Below are 15,844 nucleotides of genomic sequence, written 5' to 3' on the forward strand. Positions count from 1 at the left end.
CCATTGTGACATCACTGATGAGTTTGGCTCTTAGGCATTGGTGGAATGAGGCATTATGACATCACAGTCTCAGCTCTGGAATGTTCCTATTCTTTGGGTTTTTGCCAGGTACTTGGGACCTGGGTTGGCCACTGTTGAAAATAGGATACTGGGCTTGATGGACCTTTGGTCTGTCCCAGTATGGCTATTCTTATGTTCTTAAATACAAACATCCTCCCCGCCTCTCCACCATTGCCTTCTTTGACAGGGAAATACCTATTGCACCTCTATGTAACTCATCTTGAGTTCATATTTGGGAGGATTCATAATCAAATCTTTTAAACACTGTTTCTGAAACTGAATTTATTGAAAGCATTTGGTTTTCATCATGTTGGGCAGGATGTTTGTGATTGATTTTTAAAAAACATTTTATTAAAAATTATTTAAATACAAATATGAACAAATAATACAGTAAGCTGCATACTTCAAAATACAAAATACATTTCAAAAATGAACAAACAATACTTGCTGCGTATTTCATGTCATAAAGTCCTCTATAATGTGGTCATGTAAGGTTAACATTTACATCCTTACAAAACTTATTGTGATTGATTTTTGATGTCTGATTTTTTATTTTGCCAGGGTTTTGTTAGTGATATGTTTTATATGATTTTTGCTGATTTGATGTTATTTTATTATTTATTGGATTTTGCCTGGAATCATAGAAACATAGGGCTCCTTTTACGAAGGCGCGGTAGCGGTTTACTGCGCGCTAAACTACAAGCCACGTTAGCCGCTACCGCCTCCTCTTGAGCAGGCGATAGTTTTTCGGCTAGCACGGGGGTTAGCACGTGATTAAAAATCACGTGCGCTAAAGCCGCTAACGCGGCTTTGTAAAAGGAGCCCATAGTTGCCAATATTCCAAACAATTTTACTGGCCAGAACAGTTCCTAGCCAGTTAAATAGTATTTAAGCACCTAACTGCAGATATTCAGTGGGAGATAACCCAATATCTCTGCTGAATATTCGTGGTAAGTAGCTAGCCACTATATTGTACTACATAGCCAGTAAAGCATGGATATTCAGCACCAAATCAGCTACATTTAGCAGTTAAAATAGGCTACATAAATAGCAGGCCGATCTTTAACCGCTAAGCGCCTAACGGGTTAAGTTGAAGTAGTTAAAAATTAGACTGGATATTCAATGCCAGTTGCTGGATATGCTCGCTAAATATCAGGAGGATAGATCCCCTGGTTTATGTCCCTTAGCCAGCAGGTGGAGACAAACAGCTGTAAGCGCCAGCTTATGAGAAGACACTGTTTATGTTTCTTGGCAATTTGATGAGATTGCCATTAATTACCCCTACGTGCCTATCCCAAGCCCTCTTGAATTCAGAGTCTCTGTCTCTACCACCCTTTCTGAAAAAAGTATTTCCTTAGATTACTCCAGAGCCTGTCACCTCTTCACTTCATCCTATGCCCTCTCATTCCAGAGTTTCCTTTCAAATGAAAGAGACTCGACTCGTGCGCATTTACCTCACGGAGGTACATAAAAAGAAAGTTTAGAATATTTTTTTAGAAATCTGGCACATGCTATAATTTTTATTTTTTTAATTTAGTGTAACTTGACTTAAGCACTTCACTATCAGGTGAGAAATAAAGGAAAATAAATTTGGCAGTGTTTCTTTTACTGACTGGCCGCCGCGTGAGCAGACTGCTGGGCATGATGGACCTCAGCTCTGGCTTATGTTCTTATGTTCTTACTATTATTTCACTGTTCTGTCATGTTTCGTGAAAGGAGCCCTAAGTGGTTTTACATTCAGGTACTCAGGTATTTCTCATAGAAACATAGAGTATGATGGCAGAAAAGGGCCGGCGGCCCAACAAGTCTGCCCACTCAAGAACCCTCCCTCGGCAAATTTGCCTACTCTAGAGTCTCCTTATCGGTCCTGGTGGGTTCACAATCTGACTAACGGACCTGGGGCATTGAAGTGTTAAGTGACTTGCCCAGGGTCTCAAGGAACAGCTCTGGGCTTGAACCTGCAACCCTAACCACCAGAACGAAAACAAAAGACACTGTGGAATGACGTTGTTCCTGAAATGGACTTTATTGAAAATTTAAAAGTTCCAAAAATCAACATAAACAGTCCACATAAAAGTAAAATGATCCACATAAAAACCTTAAGGATCTAGTCCGCTGAGAGTGTAGGACCCAACACGGTCCGTGTTTCGACAAGATAGTCGTCTTCAGGGGTCCCTGATAGTCCTAAGATACTAGATACGTGGAATAAACAGTCCAAAAGAACAACTGCGTAGAAATTTGCAGAGAATACGCTGCATAAACCAAAAGGCCACTCCTGGTTTTTGTTTATTAATTTATTTTAAAGTAACTCACTTTGAGATGTTTTTGGAAAAAGCGAAATTTTAATAATGCTATAAATATAAGCTACACATCCAGAGATCTTGGGGTGTGTGAGATGGAAGAGGGAAGCATAACGCAGGACTCAAGGAGAAGAAAGGGCCACGAGGGTTGTATCAGTTTCCTCTTTCACAGAGAAGACTGCAGGGCCTGGTCCAGCCGGAGAAAGAAGAATTTATAGACTAGAAACCACTCTGCCACCACAAGTCATGTTTAAACCACACCGGAAACTTGAAGAGAACTGGAAACATGCACAAGGGCGAGACAGTGTAACAGGTACTTCGAGGTAAAATAACATTATTCGCCGATGACGCCAAACTAAGTAATGTAGTGGGCAAATGCACAACAGACGAAGATTCAATGCCCGACAACATGATGCACGACCTACTCCTACTGGAGCGATGGTCTAGGACATGGCAACTCAACTTCAATGCCAAAAAATACAAAGTTATGCACCTGGGCAGCCAGAATCCATGCAAGTCTTATACCCTTAATGGCGAGATCCTAGCAAAAACGGTAGCAGAACGAGACTTGGGGGTAATCGTCAGTGAGGACATGAAGTCTGCCAATCAAGTGGAGCAGGCTTCGTCCAAGGCAAGACAAATCATGGGCTGCATACGAAGGGGTTTCGTCAGTCGTAAGGCGGAAGTCATTATGCCATTGTATAGATCCATGGTGAGGCCCCACCTGGAATACTGTGTGCAATTCTGGAGGCCGCATTATCGCAAGGATGTGCTGAGACTGGAGTCGGTGCAAAGAATGGCCACCCGGATGGTCTCGGGACTCAAGGATCTACCATACGAAAAACGGCTTGACAAATTACAGCTATACTCGCTCGAGGAGCACAGAGAGAGGGGGGACATGATCGAGACGTTCAAGTATCTTACGGGCCGCATCGAGGCGGAGGAAGATATCTTCTTTTTCAAGGGTCCCACGACAACAAGAGGGCATCCGTTGAAAATCAGGGGCGGGAAACTACGAGGTGACACCAGGAAATTCTTTTTCACTGAAAGAGTGGTTGATCGTTGGAATAGTCTTCCACTACAGGTGATTGAGGCCAGCAGCGTGCCTGATTTTAAGGCCAAATGGGATCGGCACATGGGATCTATTCACAGGGCAAAGGTAGGGGAGGGACATTAAGGTGGGCAGACTAGATGGGCCGTGGCCCTTATCTGCCGTCTATTTCTATGTTTCTATGTTTCTATGGTACGAGCGATACCTCTTCTGCAGACCCAGGAGGACTAGGATACACCATGATGAAGAGAGAGAGCCCTTCTGCGGACACAAGAGGGTTGGACTACAATGGGTTTGAACGACACCGCGTCTGGAGACAGGGTACAACAGGCTATGCAATATTTATTCTGTATGCTTCAGGTATGAGGGAGAACCACAGGACCTGAAGAATACTTTTCTGGCAGACATAGTAGGTAAGGATATATCAGATTTCGCTGACAAAACTTCTGCAGACAAAACAAATGTAAGGATACACTGGAGCTTCTGCAACTTGGGAGCTGGATGGGAGGACGTATTTACCGTTCAGAAACACTGCAGTGAGGAGAACACTGGAATCGATGAGGCTGTATGAGGGTTGTTCTGACAGATACTGAGTTCTACAAAGTCAATGCTTAGCCTTTTGCTGCCTCAGTCTGTCAGGCCCAAGGAGGGTCATCCTCAGACAGAATACCAGCACTTTTAAAGGGACAGAGGATGCTTATGCGCCTGAGTGACAGTAAACTGTTAAACTGACTGAGGGTTGTTGCAGTTAGGTGCTGTCGACACGTCTTCGTGTCCTAGCGGCTTGATGAATTGCGGACCTAAAAAAGTCCTCCAGTGTCATCCCCATGGCTGTTTTCAACGTGTCCAGCCATCTGATTGCAGTGATCTCTCTCTTCTGACGGTGTAACCAAAATAAGACAGTTGTAACTTCCATCATTTGGGCTTCGAGATAGAGAATGACATGGGGACCATTTACCGTGGTAAACCATGGTCACCGCAGTAAACCCGCAGTAATGGGGACAACTGGTTTACCGCGGGGATGGGGCGGGAACAGTGATAAATTTTTTCCCCGTATCATTCACTGCTTCGAGTGACTTCGCCGGTTTGATCTCTTCCAGAATCGATTTGTTAGTTCTTCTGGTTGTCCACAGCACGCCTAAAATCCTTCTCCTGCACCAAAGTTCAAAAGAGTCAAACTTCTTTCTGTCTTGTTTCCGTAGTGTCCAGCTTTCGCATCCGTAACTGACCACTAGAGAAAATGAGTGCGTGGACAAGTCTGATCTTCATTTGGAGTGTTATCTCCTTGCCTTTGAACACTTTGTCGAGGGTCTTCATTGAAGAACGACCATGGGCTATTCTGCCGAGTATTTCTTCCCTGCTAGTTGCTTCTTTGTTTACAAAAGAGCCCAGGAGATTGAAATCCTTTACTACTTCTGTGCTATTACCTTCAAGCTGTAAGGGCAGCAGTGTTTAAACGAAAGGTGGCATTCACATGGGAGAGATATGGACGGAGGTGCCACTTATGCTTCCAACTTACCAAATACAGTAAGTCTGGTGCACCTTTGCACATTCACATGACTATGAATATAAGTCAATCCGAATATAAGTCGAGACCTCCCTTCCCCTCCAAAAGGAGGAAAAATGGTTGACTCGAATATAAGTCGGGCGGCTTAATATTCAAGTACCCTGCCCTGTCAGGGTCTGCACCCAACCCTCTTCCTTCCCTGCCATCAGACTCTGCACCCTTCCCTCCCTCCCCTGTCATGCTCTGCACCCAGCACCTTTCCTTTCTTCCCCCGTCGTACTTTGCACCCTCCCTCCTAGAGAGTAAAGAAGCTGCTCAGCACCCAGCAGCAGTGCCAAATCGCGCTCCTGCTCAGCGGCCGAAGAAACGATCTCGCGGCAGCTGGTTAGCAGCGGGGCAGGAACTCAGAAAGTTTGCTCCTGCCCGCTGCACCTCCACTGGAGATCGTCAGGTGAGGTATGAGGCTAGGGCAGGGAGGGGGGCAGGATGCAGAGCCTGGCGGTGGACACTGAAGCTAAAAAGTGCAAAATAAATCAACGACTGGTCCCTGCCAGTGACACTTGGCCAGAAAGCAGATGTTGCTCTCCGGAAAAGTTGTTCTGGACATCTGGATGATAAAAAGATCTGTAGAGGTGGGGTTACGGGGTTCAATAGTAGGCCTAGCTTGAAGGGCTAAGTGACAGCAGTGATCGCTGTTTATACACGTTCTGCAGTGCCCCTTAAAGGAATATGACAGCTGAATACAGGAATAAAATGCTGATGCGGTGCACTGCTTTATCAGCCAGCTGTTGGGGCTCTGCCTGGCAAGCAGTGCAGGGCCAACTGTGACACTCGAACTCCCCCCCCCCCCCCACCGACACACGCACACACTCATAAGAACATAAGAATAGACGTACTGGGTCAGACCAATAGTCCATCAAGCCCAGTAACACGTTCTCACGGTGGCCAATCCAGGTCCCTAGTACCTGGCCAAAACCCAAGGAGTAGCAACATTCCATTCAGAATCCTACAGAATTCCAAGATTCCAGAATCCCCAAAAAGTAACAAAAGATTCCAGAATCCCCAGAGTAGCAACATTCCATGCTACCGATCCAGGACGAGCAGTGGCTTCCCCCAGGTCTTTCTCAATAACAGACTATGGACTTTTCCTCCAGGAACTTGTCTAAACCTCAGTGCCTAATCATGACCAGGCTGATTTACTAAAGCCTCTTGGTCTCTGGGCATTTTCCGTAGCTTGGAAGCTCCATGGAGCAGGGACCCTCCCTTCTGTGTATCTGTACAGTGCTGTGTACAAGTCCGCAAACAACCGCCTCTGTTGTTCATTTCCCGCCACTACTTCCCTGCCTCCTGATCCCTCTTTCTGTCTTTTTCTCCTCATGTCTCCTCTCCTCCCCCGTTCCTGTTTGATTTTGCCCCTGCAGGCTGGTATTCTCCTGGCACAGGGGTGAAGCACTTGCCTGCTTGTAAAGGCAATGAAGAAGCTGGCACCTTCCCTCCCCCTCCAGGGCTTGCTTCTATTAAAGAGAATTAGAACAGGCTTGTTGAGGGGGAGAGGAATCCAAAGCAGTGGGCTGGTGAGTCATTCTGTGTGTGACCGCACCCTTCCTTCTCTTCCCCCCTCCCCCCCCCCCCACCTTCGACTTTCAGGCCAGGAAGTCCCTGCACCCATCTCAGAAGCTCTGATCCCAAACCGGCACAAATCATGTGATTTCCTTATGCTCAGGGAGAAAATATAAATTCATGTCAAATCGACTGAGCGGCATGGATCCTGGTTTTCCATAGTGCGTGCGCGGGGAGTCGTGCTCCTCTTCAGCTGAAAGAAATCAGGACTACATTTCCCTGCATGCATCAGGGTTTTCCAGGGCTTTAACCAACAACTCTACGGTCAACCTATCTATATCTAGGGTTATCAGACGTCCGGATTTCCCCAGATATGAACTCCTTTTGAGGACATGTCCGGGAGTCCGGCTTTTCAAATCATGTCGGACTTCCTCCCTGCTCAATGCGATTTGCGGGCAAGATTGGGCAGCGGGGGTGGGGTGGGGGGCTCAGGTGGGACTGGGGGATGGATTAGGACAGGGATGGGTGGGTCTGGGGGGGCGTGTCTAGAGGTCCGGATTTTCTGATTGGAAATCTGGCACCCTTGCCTATATCTCATTTCTCTGTCACTTCTATATTACTTATAATTTTAATGCACACTATTGTCTATTTTCTGTAAACCGCTTAGAATCCTAACGGAGTTTAGCGGTATATAAGAAATAAATTACATTACATTACATTACATTATTCTGGGTGAATCAGTTTATTTCTCCATGCATGAGTTCTAATCCCAGCCCATTACTGACTTTCTACGTCCTTCTTGGTAATCTATTTTATTTTCATGGCCCTCAGTTCTAATACTATCTCCGAGACGATGGGTATCACTTTCTCCGCGCCTCAGTTCTAATCAAGCATTTTCTGGGTGAGTCATTTTTTTTCCCCTCTGCCTCAGCTTCTAATCTTGCGTCTACTTAAGAACATAAGAACATAAGCCATGCCTCTGCTGGATCAGACCTGAGGTCCGCTCACGCGGCGGCCCATCAGGTCCAGGACCTGTATAGTAACCCTTTATCTATACCCTCCTATCCCCTTTTCCTTCAGAAAATTGTCCAATCTCTTCTTGAACTCCAATACCATACCCTGTCCTATCACTCCCTCTGGAAGCGCGTTCCAGGTGTCCACCACCCGTTGGGTGAAGAAGAACTTCCTAGCATTGGTTCTGAATCCGTCCCCTCTTAATTTTTCCGAATGCCCTCTTGTTCTTGTAATTGCCGAAAGTTGAAGAATCTGTCCCTCTCCACTTTCTCTATGCCCTTCGTGATCTTATAAGTCTCTATCATATCCCCTCTAAGTCTCCGCTTCTCCAGGGAAAAGAGCCCCAGTTTCTCTAATCTTTCAGCGTATGAAAGGTTTTCCATATCTTTTATCAAACGCGTCGCTCTCTTCTGAACCCTCTTGAGTATCGCCATATCATTTTTAAGGTACGGCGACCAAGATTGGACGCAGTACTCCAGATGCGGGTGCACCATCGCCTGATACAACGGCAGGATAACTTCTTTTGTTCTTTTTTTTTTTTATTTTTTTTTATTTATAAGATTTTCCATTTTAATACAAGCATTACATTATACAATGCAAAAGATCCAGAAAAAATATTTCAACAAAACTTATTTAGGAAAAACATTATGTCTTATTTAGTCCACAATTTAAACCACAATTTAAAGATCAAGAAAGGAAATAAACTTCTAAAACATTAGTAACAAATCAACTAAACAAAGTCACGGCATTAGATTCCCAAGTTACAACCAGCTGGCAAGTCATACATTACTAGTCATGGTTACCATTTTCTCCTTTGATCCAATAAATTCCAAAAGTTGTTTGGGCTCGAAAAAAAGAAAATTCTTATTTTGAAAAGATACATAACATTTTGCAGGAAATTTAACAAGAAAAGTAGCCCCCAGAGCCAGGGTCCTTGACCTCAAGGACAAGAACTCCTTCCTACGTCTCTGGGTTATCTGAGCTAAATCAGGAAAAACTCGAACATTAGAACCCAAAAACTTATCATTTATATGTCGAAAATACATACGAAGAATAAATTCCCTGTCACTCTCCAAGGCTAAAGTCAACAACATGGTAGTTCTTTGAGTGACAACCTCAAGGGAATTTTCCAGAAATGAAGACAGATTCAAGTCCACTACTTTATCCACTGGGGTTTCTATAGGTGTGGATTCCCCTTGTGTTGTTTTTAAATTCAAGTAGTAAGCTCTAACAATTGGAGGCAAATTTTCTGGTGGAATGGCTAAAGTCTCTCGAAAATATTTCCTAGCCATCTCAACTGGTGAAATAATAGGACACTTAGGAAAATTCAAAAATCTTAAATTATTTTTCCTCAGTTGGTTTTCGAAATTTTCCATCTTACGGGAAACATAAGATCTCTCTTTAACCAGATCCACCTGAACCTTCTTTACTTCATTCAAATTATTTTCCTGTTTCTCCAACCTTTCATTAACCTTAGTAAGAAGCACCCCTTGTTGCTCCACTTTGGAGAAAACAGTTCCATAATCTGTTTTAATTGTAGATAAAGTCAATTTGAGATTGGAGTCCATGACTGATATGGCCTGCCATAGCGCCTCCATATCTATCTTATCTGGTTTCTTCATCTCCCCAAAACTGATAGCATTCCCTCCCGAGGCACCTCTCACCTCTTCTTCCAAAGTGCAGGAAATTTCTTGATGGCTCCCATCTCCTCCTTCCAATGAAAGGCTTGATAGGGATGTCCCTCCAATGCTGGAGTCACTTTCTCCCTCTCGGGGCTGTCGGGCTCCAAGCAGTCCCTGCACTTGCGCACTTCCGGGCTGGGGAGGAACCAGCCTCTGGTCCGGACTCAAAGTAGTCCGACTCTCTGCGCTGAGGTTCGCCGAGAGATCCGGGTTCCCTCCCGAAGTAACTGGGGTCGCCTCACCCAAGCGAGCAAAAGCGCTCGTTATGGTAGATTGAATCAGCCGCCGAAGGAACTGCGCGGGCGACTCCCTTCCTCTTCCCCATAACACCACCGGGTAAGAGGCACCGACACAGATTCAAGTACAAACGAGCGGAGAGCTCGCTCAGGCGTCCGCTCCCGACGCCATCTTGATCAGAACCTCTTTTGTTCTGGTTGTGATACCCTTCTTGATTATTCCTAGCATTCTATTTGCTTCTTTGGATGAGTCCCTTTACCGTCTTGAATGGCCATCGTAATTGAGCGCAGGGGGTTAACATGAGTCCAGTTCACCATTTTCTGCACTAGTCTAGCTGCCCCGTGCACAAGAAAGCTGTATGAAACGATTCATGAAGACATGAGCACGCTGCTCACTTAAAATCCCATGGTAATGAAAGGGTTAACTATTAAAGGAAAGTCCCAATAGAACACAAAAGACCAGACGGTTGGGCAAATGGTTTTCTGTGATCCGAGGAGTAAAAGTTATTAGTACCACTACTATTTATCACTGATATAGCGCTGTACATTTTGACATTTATAGACGGTCCCTGCTTGGAAGAGCTTACAATCTAAGTTGGACAGACATGCTTGGGGTTGGGTGAGGCGAGAGCAGTCGAAAGCAGTCTCGAAGAGGTGGGCTTTTAACTGGGCCTTGAACACTGCCAGAGACTATATTTACTTACACAGATGATATTTTCATTCTATTAGAAGTTGACCCCGATCTTAGAAATTTGGTCTCTAGTATAGACGGCTGCGTTTCTAAACTTCAAATGTGGGCATTGTCTATCCAAATGAAATTGTACGCTGCTAAAACCAAACTGCTTTGGGTTGGCCAAGAGTAGAAAAAAATCCCTTCCTCTGTTATACTGAAATCAGGCATTTCACTACATATAGATTTTTCTTCCAGAGTCCTGGTTATTATCATCACTTACATTTCATGAAGAGATAAATTATTTGACAAAAAAGTGTTTTTTCAGTCTGCATATGTTGAGGAAAGTTAGATCATTATTCCATCAAGAACATTTCTCAGTGTTGCTGCAATCCACTGTGCTTGACCAGCTAGACTAGACTACTGTAATTCAGTTTATCTGGGCAGAAAGCAGGGCAGTCTAAAACGACTTCAGTTGATACAAAATAGGGCAGCTAAGCTTATTTTTGGGAAACACAAGTATGATCATGTGTCTCCTCTGTTGAGAAAGCTTCACTGGTTCCCAGCCCGTTTTAGGATCCAGTTTAAATGTGCATGAAGAATCGTCAAGCTTCTTTGACCTTTTAGTCCCCTTAGATCTTTTCATCTGAGGAATACACAGAAATATAAACTATCTTTCCCTTCCTTTAAGGCAGGGGTGTCCAACCTTTTGGCTTCCCTGGGCCGCAATGGCCGAAATTTTTTTTTCCTGGGGCCGCACAAACACTAACACTAGCCGATGAGCCAAAAAAAGGTTGAGCAGGTCCCAAATTTGCAATCGCTAATATAGAAGATGTACGTATCTAATAATAAACCTTCATTAAAGGGACACTGGAGAGGAACCCCAAAAAAGCAGTAATGCTTACCCTGACTGAGTGATCCTCCACGTGCTCCGCTGACAGTGGAGCAGCCACAGGCTTCCGCATCCCCACTCTGATGAGCAGGGATGCGTGCTCCTAGTTCTCCCATTCACTTCTATTACAGCTACGGTGAGCCTCTTCAGAGGTGAGCCTCATCAGAGTGGGGATGCTGAATCAGCTGTCAGAGGGGCACGTGGAGGATCGTTCAGTCAGGGTAAATATTACTGCTTTTTTGGGCCTCTCACTTTGAGCTTAGGCTGCCTCAAAATGAACATCACCCCTGCTGTAGCAAGTAGGGATCCTCAAGTCTCACCAACTGACGGCCACCTCCTCCCCTCCAACTTCCCAAGTTCTGCAGCTGGCAGCAATATTGCAGAGCGGCTGCCTTCCCTCCCCCCCCCCCTTTGGCTTTCAAGTTAATAAATTAAAAATAAAACAATTTTTTCTACCTTGTTGTCTGGATGTTTTGTTTTTCCATCATCTTGGTCCCAGTTTCTCTTTCTGCTTTTTCTCTATCTTCAACTAATTCTCTTTCCAGTATCTGCTGTCCATTTTTTTCTCCTCTTCTCTCATTCCATTTCCTTCTTATGCCTGTCTCCAATGTATTGATTTTTCCTTTTCAGCTTTCTTAACTTTTTCGCATCTGTCCACTCAAACCTTGTCTTCTTTCTCGCCCTTGTTTTTAAATGTTCAGCTACCTCTCAATTCTCCATCTTCTCTCAGTCCCTAGCTCTCCCATTTCCCATCTCACTCCTTTCACAGCCTCCTATTCCCTTCTATCTACTCCCCATTACCACATTTCTACCACTGTACTCACTGCTCTCTCAATCATCTAGTGATCAAGGCCACTAGCGTGCTCGACTTTAAGAATAAATGGGACATCCACGTGGGATCTCTACGTGGGTCGAGCAGCACTCTGACTTAATGGGGTGGGACAGTAGAGTGGGCAGACTTGATGGGCTGTAGCCCTTTTCTGCCGTCATTTTTCTATGTTTCTATGAGTCTATCTTGTCATCTCCCTTTTGACCTCATCCACATGGCTCACCACTTTCAGAATCCCCCTCCCTCTCTCAACTGGTCAAGCTATAACTCCCTGTCCCTTTCTTTCCATCCCTTAGCATCATCTTATCCCAGCTCTCTTCCCTCCTGCCCTCCCATGGTTCCATCTCTCCTCCTCTATCTCCATGGTCCAACATTTTGCTCCCTCTCTTTTCAGTTTTTCTTCTTCCCTCCCCCTCTTCATGCTGAACAATGAAATGGAGAAAAAAAAGAGAGAGATGCTGCATCGCTCTGCCTTCCATCCACAGTCCTAACATTTCTCCCTCCCAACCCCAGATCCAACGTCTCTCCCTTTCTCTTCCCAACTGCCCCTCAACCCATCTCTCCGCCTGCCTGCCTGCCTCCCTTCCCCAGGTCCACCATTTCTTTCTTTCTCTTTCCAACAGTTCTCTCTTCAAGTATCTCTTTCCCTCTTCCTCCACACCATCCAATTTCTCTCCCTTCAGACCATTGCCCATCATCTCTCTCTCTCTGTCCTCTGTTTCTGGTCCCATAAGCTCTCCCTCCACGCCCAATCTGGCACTTCTTTTAATACCCTCCCCCCCAAAAAATAAAAAGTCCAGGAGGCTTCTTCGGCCCGGCATGTTCTTCCCCTCTCTCTGAGCCCATGCATCTCTATCTCACTCCTCTCTCACCACTATGTCAATAATTCTCTCTCTGTCTCCATCCCTCTTCTCTCTGCCCAACAGTTCTCCTCTTTCTTTATCTCCCCAATTGCATCATCTCTTTCCCTCTCTCAGACACCCAATTTTCCCTTGCTATTATCTCCCTCACCTCTGCATCTCTTTCCCTCCATTCTTCCATCTTATGGCTTATGCTCCCCTCTATCTTTCCCTTCATTCTGTGTCCTAAGTTCATGCCCCTCCCTCCTTCCTTCCATCATTTTTCCTAAGTTTGTGCTCCCTCCCTCTCAAGTCCTTTCAAGTCTCACGCCCTTCTCCCTCCCTCCCTTCTGTGCCCCTGGTGTTTACCTTCAGGCCGGCTCCCTCCTCACTGCTAGTCATTTTTCGCTGAACGCCGCAGGCAGCACCTCCTTCTCAAGTCCCAACACACCCTTCTCCCTCCCTTCTGTGCTGCGGGTGTTTACCGTCCGGCCTGCTCCCTCCTCCATCTTACTGCAGCGTTCACTCAAAGCCACGGGCAGCGGCTTCCACGCACCTCCTGCGGCTGATCTGGAAGCGTTTCCTCTGACTTTGTGACGTCAGAGGAGACACTTCTGGGTCAGCCGCAAGAGGCAACTAGGATCCGCTACCCACGGCTTTGAGTAAATGCTGCAGCAAGACGGAGGAGGAAGCCGGCAAGACGGTAAACACCCGGGGGCGGCAGAGGAAAGCACTGCATCGCCCTCGACCCTCGAGCGGGGCCGCACAAAATACTTCACTGAGCCACGGGTTGGACACCCCTGCTTTAAGGGAATTAAATTTACTGGGAAGCTTAGTCAATCTTTTGTTTTTAAGTTGGTAGAGATCTGGAACGGACTCCCTGACTCCATTAGACTAATAGGCCAGCTGCAACTATTTTGAAAAGCCCTGAAAACTCTGTTGTTCTCGCAATATTTAAACGGCTTATCTACAATATCAACAAAATGATAATACTATAGCTCTTAATTCTTTCATGTTCCCCTTCTATGTACTCCAGCCTTAATTATATATGAACCGAGTCGAGCTCCGTTGGAAGATGACCCGGTATATAAACCGAAGATTAGATTAGATATTTGGGCAGTTTGTTCCAAGCATACAGCGCAGCGAGGCAGAAGGGATGGAGTCTGGAGTTGGCAGAGGAAGAGAAGGGCACAGATAAGAAGGAACTTAGCTGAGCGGAGCTCGCGGGGGGAGATAAGTGAAGAGAGATCGTGAGGGGCAGCCGAGTGAGTAAGAGGCGTTAGAATTGTATTTGGAAACGGATGGGAAGCCAACGAAGTGACTTTAGGAGAGGGGTGAAGTGAGTTTGGTGACTCTCCTGCCATAACCTTTATCTTTCACTGAAAGGAATGGAAGGGAGATGGTGTTGCTGCATGAAGGGTTAAAGTGTCGGAATGGAACGATTCACGGATGGCCACAATGAATCGGCCTCGATGAATTGTTCCATTACGGGGAGGCTGGGCTTGGCAGCAGACGGAGCAGCTCTGATGGCTGCTAACCCCCTCTCCCCCACCCCCCCGGGCCAGGGATACGATGCAGCAACTCTGGAAGTAGCGGGTGGGACGTGACGCAGCAGCTCCAGTGTCAGAGGGCAGGCATGGTGACATGGCAACTCTGGTGCCAACTTCTCCCCTCAGGGTCCAGGCTCCCCACTAGCCTCCGCAGAGGTGCCAGATTACGAACAGGGATGAGAGTGGAAGGTTATAATTTTGGGGGGAAAGGGGGGCATTACTCCCCAAATGCAGAAATTTTTTTTTGGGGGGCCCCCACCCCAATACTGAAATTGGATGATTCATTGCAGCTAGTTTATCGCGCTGAACTGTCTGCGATGAATCATCCGAGACCCTTAAGGCGCAACTGAGAAATAAGAAGTTTCAATCGGGTTTCGAGCTACGGGTTTCCACATTTATCTACCAGTGGATGACATCAGCGCATTCCTATAAGGTAAGTTGGTTTTTGAGTCATCAGGATATGGAATAACGAATGTGGGAATAAAGTGAAACTGAAGGTTTTCAGTGGTAGAGCTGTTGCCTCAGCACCCTGAGGTTGTGGGATCAAATCCCAGCGCTGCTCCTTGTGACCCTGGCCAAGTCACTTAAGCCTCCACTGGCAACTGCCGCAGTGCGTGAAAAAAGGCAGTGACGTGATCATATTTCTTCAATCCAAAAACCAGCCTAACCGCTCCATTCTGCACAATGCGCAACCTTTGCGAATTCTTCTGTGCTCCCGTATGTGCAGAACCCAGGAACATGGCTTCTGTTGTTAATAGATGCTGGATGCGCACGCTACCTTGGCGACCAGCGTGCTCTCCCATGTTTGATCATACTTTTGGCATGCAGATTATCTACATACAATTTGCTTAAGGCAAATGGAAAAGTTTTTGCATGTATATTTCTGGAAACGTCAATCGTTCCTCCTAAACTTACTTGCTCCACTTCATCACTGACGCTGAAACCGTGGATTGAAGACAAAGTTTTATTTTATTTTTCTTTCCAGCTTATGATTTATCTTTAATCTTATCTATTGTTTTGCCTTTTGTCTTTGTTTTGTTCTATTTCTATCATTTAAATTTCTCCAGAATTCTACTGTTCAACGGCTCCCCCTTCTGCTTCTATTCCTTTCTCTCCTCTCTTCTACCTTCCAAAGTATTTAGATCAATGCTGTCTTGTTAAAATGTTTATTTTATTTTTATTTTTCCTCTAACTCTACTTTTCACTTCTCTATTACCCTCCAGGTACTTTAGTTAGATTGTGAGCCTTCGGGACAGTAAGGGAATTTTTCAAGTACCTTTCTTATTTCTAATCTTAATGTATATTTTCTGTAAACCGCTTAGAACCTAACGGATGGAGCGGTATATAAGAAATAAATTACATTACATTACATTACATGGACCATTTGGCCTTCATCTGCCATCATGTTTCTAGGTTTCTATAACCATAAAGCTCTATGACATCACAATGCAGGCAAAGAGCCTTAGCCAATGGGAAGAAGATATGCAAATGTTAAGAGCCTTAGCCAATAGGGAGAGGAGGAGATAGTGGATGCTGCAGAATTCTACTGTTCAACGGCTCCCCCTTCTGCTTCTATTCCTTTCTCTCCTCTCTTCTACCTTCCAAAGTATTTAGATCAATGCTGTCTTGTTAAAATGTTTATTTTATTTTTATT

General features: G+C 45.4%; 1 protein-coding gene across 1 annotated transcript in view; it reads right to left on the reverse strand.

Moving 5' to 3' along the window:
* The window catches only part of PLEC (plectin), a 523,889-nt gene that overhangs the window by 358,282 nt on the left and 149,763 nt on the right, over positions 1–15,844 (reverse strand).

This window comes from Geotrypetes seraphini, chromosome 2 (assembly GCF_902459505.1).
Source record: "Geotrypetes seraphini chromosome 2, aGeoSer1.1, whole genome shotgun sequence".
NCBI classification, from domain to species: Eukaryota; Metazoa; Chordata; class Amphibia; order Gymnophiona; family Dermophiidae; genus Geotrypetes; species Geotrypetes seraphini.